The following is a 7,255-nucleotide window of genomic DNA, read 5'->3' as shown; positions in this document are numbered from 1 at the left end:
ACTATGGAGAATGTCTAGAAATAACAAATTGTACATTATACAGTTATGAAAGACAAATTACATTATTGAAATACAAACTTGTCAATGATGCATTTATAAAACATTTCAACTTGGTAACATGTTTCAGAAATGAAGGAAAATGTGGACCTTTCAACGGAGTCCTCAATTCATTTTCACTTGACACGAAGATGATGAAAGCGAAAACAGAGTACAAAGATGTCGAACTGCAACTGAGATTTCTCAGTACAGAGGTAAAAGAGGAGAATAGTACCATTAGTCTTTATTAAGCTATTAGTCCAGGTCAAAAAGGCTTCAGCAGACATGAATACTAAACATTGGAGAATAAATGAAATATAGATTTGTTTAGCTGTTAACATACACTGTTATGAAGAAGTATATAAATACAGTGTCACGGGGTGTGAATGTGGACCCAAACGCAGGCGGAGACCAGGGAGTATGGGTGTAAAGGTTTATTGACCAGGAAACCAAGGGGGGAAACAACCAGAGCACAGCGGGAAAATCCAGAGAGGGTGAGGGTGGAATCCAGGCAGGAGGAGGTAGGGCAGGGCAGGCAGACTGGGGAATCAGGAGGATGACAAAACTGTGGGAACAGGGAGACAGGGTCAATGCAATGAAAAAACACTGGGGAGAAAACTCTGAATTATTCTCAAAACAGAGCGGCCAAGAACAGCTAACTACCACGTGAGCTGTAACAACGATCTGGCAAAGAGTGGATGAAGAACCGGTGTAGATATACTGTTGAGTTGATGAGTTGATGGAGTGCAGCTGGTTTGACTGGGCAGGTGAGGTGAATTGTAATCAGGAAGCCGGGAGGAGACCAGGTCGGAGCCCTGCCCATACGACACACACCCACACACACACAGGACAAGCAGGAGGCACGGCCTGGCCGTGACATACAGTAAATGTCAGTAAAAACTGGAGACACCCTTTGAAAAATGATCTGCTGCTGCAAAACTGATGACCCTGACTATATTCATGACAACGTACTGGAGATTCTGAGGTGGTCTGACTACGATTCATATTCTCTCTCTTAGGAAGAAAAGATTAAGAAAAAACTCAACAAAATCATCCGCGAACGTAAGAAAACGATCTACAGCAGTCTGACGACAACAATTGAGACAAACATGCAGAAATGCTATGACGGTACGATAAAGATCATGACAGATAAACCTGACACTGTAAAAATGCACATTATTCATAATTGTGCAGAATGTAATTATAATACAATTTAATTGACGAAAGTTTTCTGTTTTATTGTAGATGCAAAAAAAAATTAAAGGACTGGGCACGCTGAGTAAAATGAGAGAAACTATGGTGAAGCACGTACTTGGGTCAAAAAACGTCATGTTTCAGAAAGCTAAAGATGTTATGTTGAAACAGCTGGATGACTTGATGGTTTGTAACATTTTATAATACGTTGTACGATGAGGATATAGTAAAACATGTTGTGCTGCTTATCTTTATCTACAATTCTAGGTCATCATATATATAATCAAGTGGAATATGCCTCTTTTTGAATGCTGCTTTTACTACTAAAACACTGCAGGCCCTTTCACAAACATTCAGCTATTGTTATAAGACATTTTGGCTGTGAGTGATAAAGATTTTTATGCAAATTTAGAGGGACATCCTGGACGATCTGGAAAAAACGATGCAGGAATCAATCGAGCTGTCGCTCAAGACTGATGGTGTCTCAATCCCAGGTAAAGGCAACGTTACAAAATAATAATATGTTCACTAACAAGGACCACACCAATAACAGTATGAGTTTCGAGAGGTTTATTGCATAGTGGAATGATTGTTGGATTCAAGAAGCGGAAGGGGTCGAGGGATGAAGGGGAGTAGGGTAGAGGGATGATGGGATGTGGGGTAGGGATGAGGGGTAGGGGTCGAGGTAGAGGGATGTAGGATAGGGGTAGGGGTAGAGGAATGAAGGGATGTAGGGTAGGGATGAAGGGATGTAAGGAAGAAGAAACTAGGAGGGTTTGTAGGAAGGAGGTTAGGCGATCGAAGGTGGACCGTTGATGTCCGGCGGCCGGCGGGAACGGAGATTTGTAGGGTGGGGGCTGTCTCTTCGGAAGCTCTGGCAGTGCAGAGTCCCCAAAGATAGCTCCATAAAGACTGATGCTGATGGCGTTTCAGGTGTCGTTCGGGTTGGAATGAACTTATGAGAGGTATGTGGGGGAAGGCCAACAATCACGTATCTTGAGGATGTGGTCGGAAATTCCTTGGCTTGAAAAGCGCTGGAGGCGGCGCTGTGTAAACTCGGGGGGGTATGATGGATCGGCCCAAGATATGGCAAAAGTAATGGTGAGCCCGAGTCCGCAACAGGGGATCTTGCTGGGAGTTCGGCTGGTTGAACTTGAGCTTAAGTAGTCGCGGATGGGTTCGTACAGACTTGAGTACGAGTCTGGTCGGACAAGGTAGATGGGTTGAGGTGGACCGTATTGGTTGGTCTTGTGGCGTTGAGTTGATAGACGACTGTTTCGGGAGGATGGATGTGATGTCTGACGCGGTGGCGTCTCGGGACGGATGGAGTTCAAGGCGGTGAACTCGGAGCAGCGAAAGAAGCTGGCAAGAAGGTGGACTTTAATGCTTTGTCCATAGATGACCTGAGCTGAGGGTGAGGATGCCGCATGTGAGGAGGTCCGAAGTGAGGGGCAGCCGTTTAGGCGTATTTTGGCTTTACGGACCTTCGAGTAACATGGCGACGTGTGAGTGGGTAGGCTGGGCACGGAGCCCTGAGGACAGTTTGTGTAGAAGTTAATTCCGCTTATGTAAACAGGTACGATGAGAGCTTGGGGGCGATGTTTAGGTTGCCATCTGCGCTATATTATGAGTGGATGGCAATGGTCTTTAATGGACCGTTCATGCCCCAAAGAATGGCTACTATGACTATGGGATGCTTTTCGTAGATCGCGGAGGAAGGTGTGGGGGATGAGAATTCACGCGGCCAAGGACCGATTGTCATTGTAGAAGCCGTCAAAGCTGATCGAGGGTGCTGCGTCTGTGAAAAGCTGGATGTCTTCTGGCTTGGTGATGTGTTCGTCGTGGAAGAAGGAGATGCCGTTCCGGGAGGAGAGGAACTGGTGTCAGTTTAGCTCGGTTTACGTGCTTCGTCAAGTGTGATGTAGTCATGGAGGTTTGTAACGGCCGTGGCGACTAACGGGATGTGTGGCAAGGAGGATTTTGTTTAATATATGGATTCTATTCATTTATTTTATCTGGTGGGGGAAAGCTGAGTGTTTAGACCGTGTGCTGGGTTTGAAGAAGGTAGCGTGACAGTGAGGAAGTCGTGTAGGTCGGTGATTTTCACCCCTGAGCCGTAGCCCGCCGGTGTGCCGTGACAGATCGTCAGGTAGGCTGTGGGAAAAATATCCGGATTTGCTTAAATCGGTCCAGAAATAATATATATTAATTGGTTGCTTCGAATAATTTGCCATGGTTGAGCGTCTGGCCCTGCAACATAGTAGCTGGCTACGTAATTAAATACACTTCCATGCCAGTGGGTGGCAGTAGGTAACACGATAATGACCGTGGTGATTAAGACAGTAGAATTAAGTGATGCACCGAGAGGTTGCGGTGACAAGACATTTTTCCGGATTCAGGTAAGCAAATTTTCCAGCTGCTCTTGGACGGACGCATGGCAGAGTAATACGCGTCCTTCCGAAGGAAACCGAAAAGGTACTGGTAGTCGGGATCGGTGGTAAGGGCTTGGAGGTGCTGGTGATGTCTGCCTTAGGTGACCGGCTTCTTCGCCTGCGAGGCGGATGGGTAACGTGGCATGATCGATTCTTATGTACTTCGTGGAGTAGTCCAGGCTGGGAATTAGGTGGAGCCTGGTGATGTCTGCGCAGGTGGGGAGTGGCTGGTAGAGTGCAGCGGCCGAGCTTGGTTAGCAATTCCCAGGAGATGTGGGGATTGCGTGTGGATGGCTTGATAATTGGGCGAGGTCCATGTGGTTACCGGCGATCGATAGCTCTGTGTTGTGTTGAACGGAAAGGCAGGAGCGAGGGAAGAGGAAAAGATGCTGGGATGAAGGGATGCATGTGGAGGGTTGGAAGTGCAGATTGGGGAAAGGAGGCTGCAGGATGAGATATCCCTGATGCAGAGAGAGTAAGGAGGGGGTGTGATACGAACTGGCCCTCTAGAGGGCTGGTGTGAGTGACTTGGCTTGTCTGGGCGTGTTGTGCGTTGTGACATCGTTGCCGTAGCGCCTCATGCTGGTGGCTCGGCGTACGAGGGAGGTGTAGTGCTGAGCGTCCGTGAGCAATTTGAAAAGTTAGCTTTTCTGTCGGACAGGTGGAAATGGATGTTGAGCTGGGTGAGTGCATGCTTCAGTCGAGAGACTGTCTGCTCGGAAATGCGGGATGTATGGGGCCATCAGAGCGTTGGCGTGGGGGAGAAGGGTCGCTGTGGTTTTGGCCGTTGTTCGAGCTGCTGGATCTCAAGGGGGTGGAAGAGCGGCGTTGTGGAGGGACAATATCCCTCTGGGATCTCCTCCTGGGGTTGATCTAAGGCAAAGTACCGACGACTTCAGAATTGTCTGAGGATAGGGTTAGCTGTGGCTAAAAGTGAAACTGGTGTGGGGGGGGGGGATAAGTCAGAGGATGCTGGAATTGTCTGCTGGCGGAGCTGTGGAAATGGGGAGGCGCGTTCAAGATGGGATGGCAACGCTAGTGGGGGTAGGGGTGGAGGAAGGGGGGGGGCATAGGCAGGAAGAATCTACTGTTGCGTCCCTGGCAAGAAAACCGACCCCGAGCTGCTCCCTTAGCTGTGCCGTATAGCTACCTGTTCTGTTCTGTTGTTGGAGCGGTCTGTGCAGCTGGGGTAGCTGGTGGAGGTGGGAGGAGTTAGCCGAAGTTGGCTGAGGTGGGTGGAACATGGAAGGTAGAAGTAACAGGACATGAAATGATGCCAGGATGGATGTGCCTGGGTTAATCCTGGAGTTAGGGGAATAAACATTGCGAGGCGATGTCTCCGGCGCCGGGGGAGCTTGACGGCCAGAGTCAGTATGGCATGGGACAACTTAAGGCAGGACGCAGTCGACTGCCCTTCTCTAAACGCATCTAAGTTGGGGCCAACAGCAGACTGGAAGCAGCAGCCTAACTTACGCTAAAACACCTTCTCCTACTGAACGCCGTATATCTGACTCCCGCATGCAGTTGACAGATATTTAATCGTGGCTCGTCTTGAAGAGGATCGATTCATAGCCTTGGTACCGGTCTCCCTAATCGGGTACTTATTGGCCTTATTAAGCTCAGGTTAAAGATTCACGATCAGAGTATACAACCTGGCCCTCTGGAGGGACTGATGTAGACAGATGGGCTTCTTCCGCCGTGTGATGCGTCATGACGTCATCGGCGAGCGCGTGACGTGACGCCGGGAACCTGGAAGTGCTCTGGAGGCTCGGAGAGCGAGAGAGGTGTTGTTGTGCAGGTGCTTGAATAGTTTGGAAAGTTGCGCTTTTAACAGACTGATGTAAAGGAATGTTGCGCTGGACGATTGCTTTCTTCGTTTGAGAGACTGTCCACTCGGAGAAGTGGAATATATGGAGACTGTCGGGGCCTCGGAATGGTGAATGAGGGTCGCGGTGGTTTCACCGGTCGTTCGAGCGCCTGGAACTCCGGCTGTCGGGAGAGCGGCGTGGGTGAAGAATTGAGAGGATTAGGGTCAAAGGATGGGATTCCGAATCGGGATCTCCCCCCGGGCTGTTGGAAGGCGGGGGCGGACGGCTTCGGAGTTGACGGAGGATGGTTATCGAGAGCTACGGGGAATGTCGATGGCGTTGCTCGTCTGTCTTGCGCCGTATGAAAGCTTGAAGCTGAGTCGGAGAGCGTTTGCTCGTAGGGGTTGAGGTAGAGGGGATGTGGGGTAGGGATGGAGCGTTGCTCATCTGCTAAGTCAGAGAGTGTTGCTCGTCTGTCTTGAGTCGTATGAAAGCTGAGTCAGAGAGCGTTTGCTTGTCTGGATGTGGGGTAGGGATGGAACGTCTGCTGAGTTAGAGAGCGTCTGTCGTACGTCGTGTGAAGACAAGAGTCGAAGAAGTGAACGGTTTCGTTGTGCTTAAATACTCTGTGCAGAGGAAATGAGCTGTGTTCTGGGCGTGGCCCTGTTCCTGAACAAAGTTTATAAAACTGCATATAATCACTCAAATTACTCAAATTATTTGATTGAAATTAATAGGTCAACAAATTTCCAATAGTGTGATTAATAGGGAACTTGATGTCAACATTATGGTTTTTTTTTTAGACTTTACATTGGAACTTGTGATGGTGAAGAACCACTACAAACAACTGCAGGGAAGCCCAGATCAAGAACCACTAATTTGGTAAAACTGTTGTTAAAATATCTACATAATGCCTCCAGATTGAGCTGTTCTGGATAATGCTAACGATGCTTTCATGCAGCAAAGGTCCCCAGTCTGATTCAAACCAGGTACATTGTGGTTTACACTGTACAGGTCTTAGTCACCAGTCCACCATGATGTCCCAGATACATTTTGTTTTGATGATTTCACATTTTTTTCTTCTTGAATATTTACGTTTTTTGTCCAATTTATCGTAGTTTAGTATTGGTTGATTGGGATTGAAATTCTAATGATTTTATGGGTGTTTAACATAAATCCTGAACCTTGATCACAGTACATAGTGTATGTTGGATTTTCAAAGAATGATCTGATGTTTTTTCTTTCTTGTTCAAGGACAAAACTTTACTACTGCAAAATAATGTTTTCTAAGTATGTTAATTCATATATCAAAAATTGGATAGAACTAGATGATAGTAATAAACCATTCTATCTGTTCTCTCATTATTTACTTAACAATTGTTTTTTCTTAATCTACACTGGTTCTAAATGAATTGAATGTATTTGACATGGTATACTGGCCAATAAAGTTCACTTTTAAATTGTCACATGTACTTTGGCTTCTTTGTCGTTTATGTTGTAAAATGATCTAAAAGCTTCTTTCTGTTCTGTAGAAAGATCGTAGAAAAGTATGAAAGCATAAAAGTATAGCTATTATAACCTGTAACCCTTTTGATTTCAAAGTATAACTAGCACAACATATAGCATGTTTAAACTTTTTATAACCATCATAATGTAAATTGTTTTATTTTATGATAGCTGTGATTTAACATATAAACTGTTTGGAGTTAGACACTTTGTTTAAATTAGTCACTTGAGTCTTACAGTGCTTCTGGTTCTAGCAGGATCAAACCAGTTACTACCAAT

At 46.5% G+C, this 7,255-nt stretch overlaps 1 long non-coding RNA gene across 1 annotated transcript; it reads left to right on the top strand.

Moving 5' to 3' along the window:
- Nucleotides 1–35: 35 nt before the first annotated feature.
- LOC116378439 (uncharacterized) lies at nt 36–6,942 on the top strand. The gene is made up of 5 exons (XR_004212300.1): nt 36–251; nt 1,056–1,164; nt 1,282–1,416; nt 1,643–1,724; nt 6,274–6,942. It is a non-coding gene; the product is annotated as an uncharacterized LOC116378439 (long non-coding RNA).
- The last annotated feature ends 313 nt before the right edge of the window (nt 6,943–7,255 follow it).

The sequence above is a fragment of the Anarrhichthys ocellatus genome, unplaced genomic scaffold (genome assembly GCF_004355925.1).
Source record: "Anarrhichthys ocellatus isolate YVR2014 unplaced genomic scaffold, GSC_Weel_1.0 scaffold2606, whole genome shotgun sequence".
NCBI lineage: Eukaryota > Metazoa > Chordata > Actinopteri > Perciformes > Anarhichadidae > Anarrhichthys > Anarrhichthys ocellatus.
This window is presented reverse-complemented; position numbering and strand designations above follow the sequence as displayed.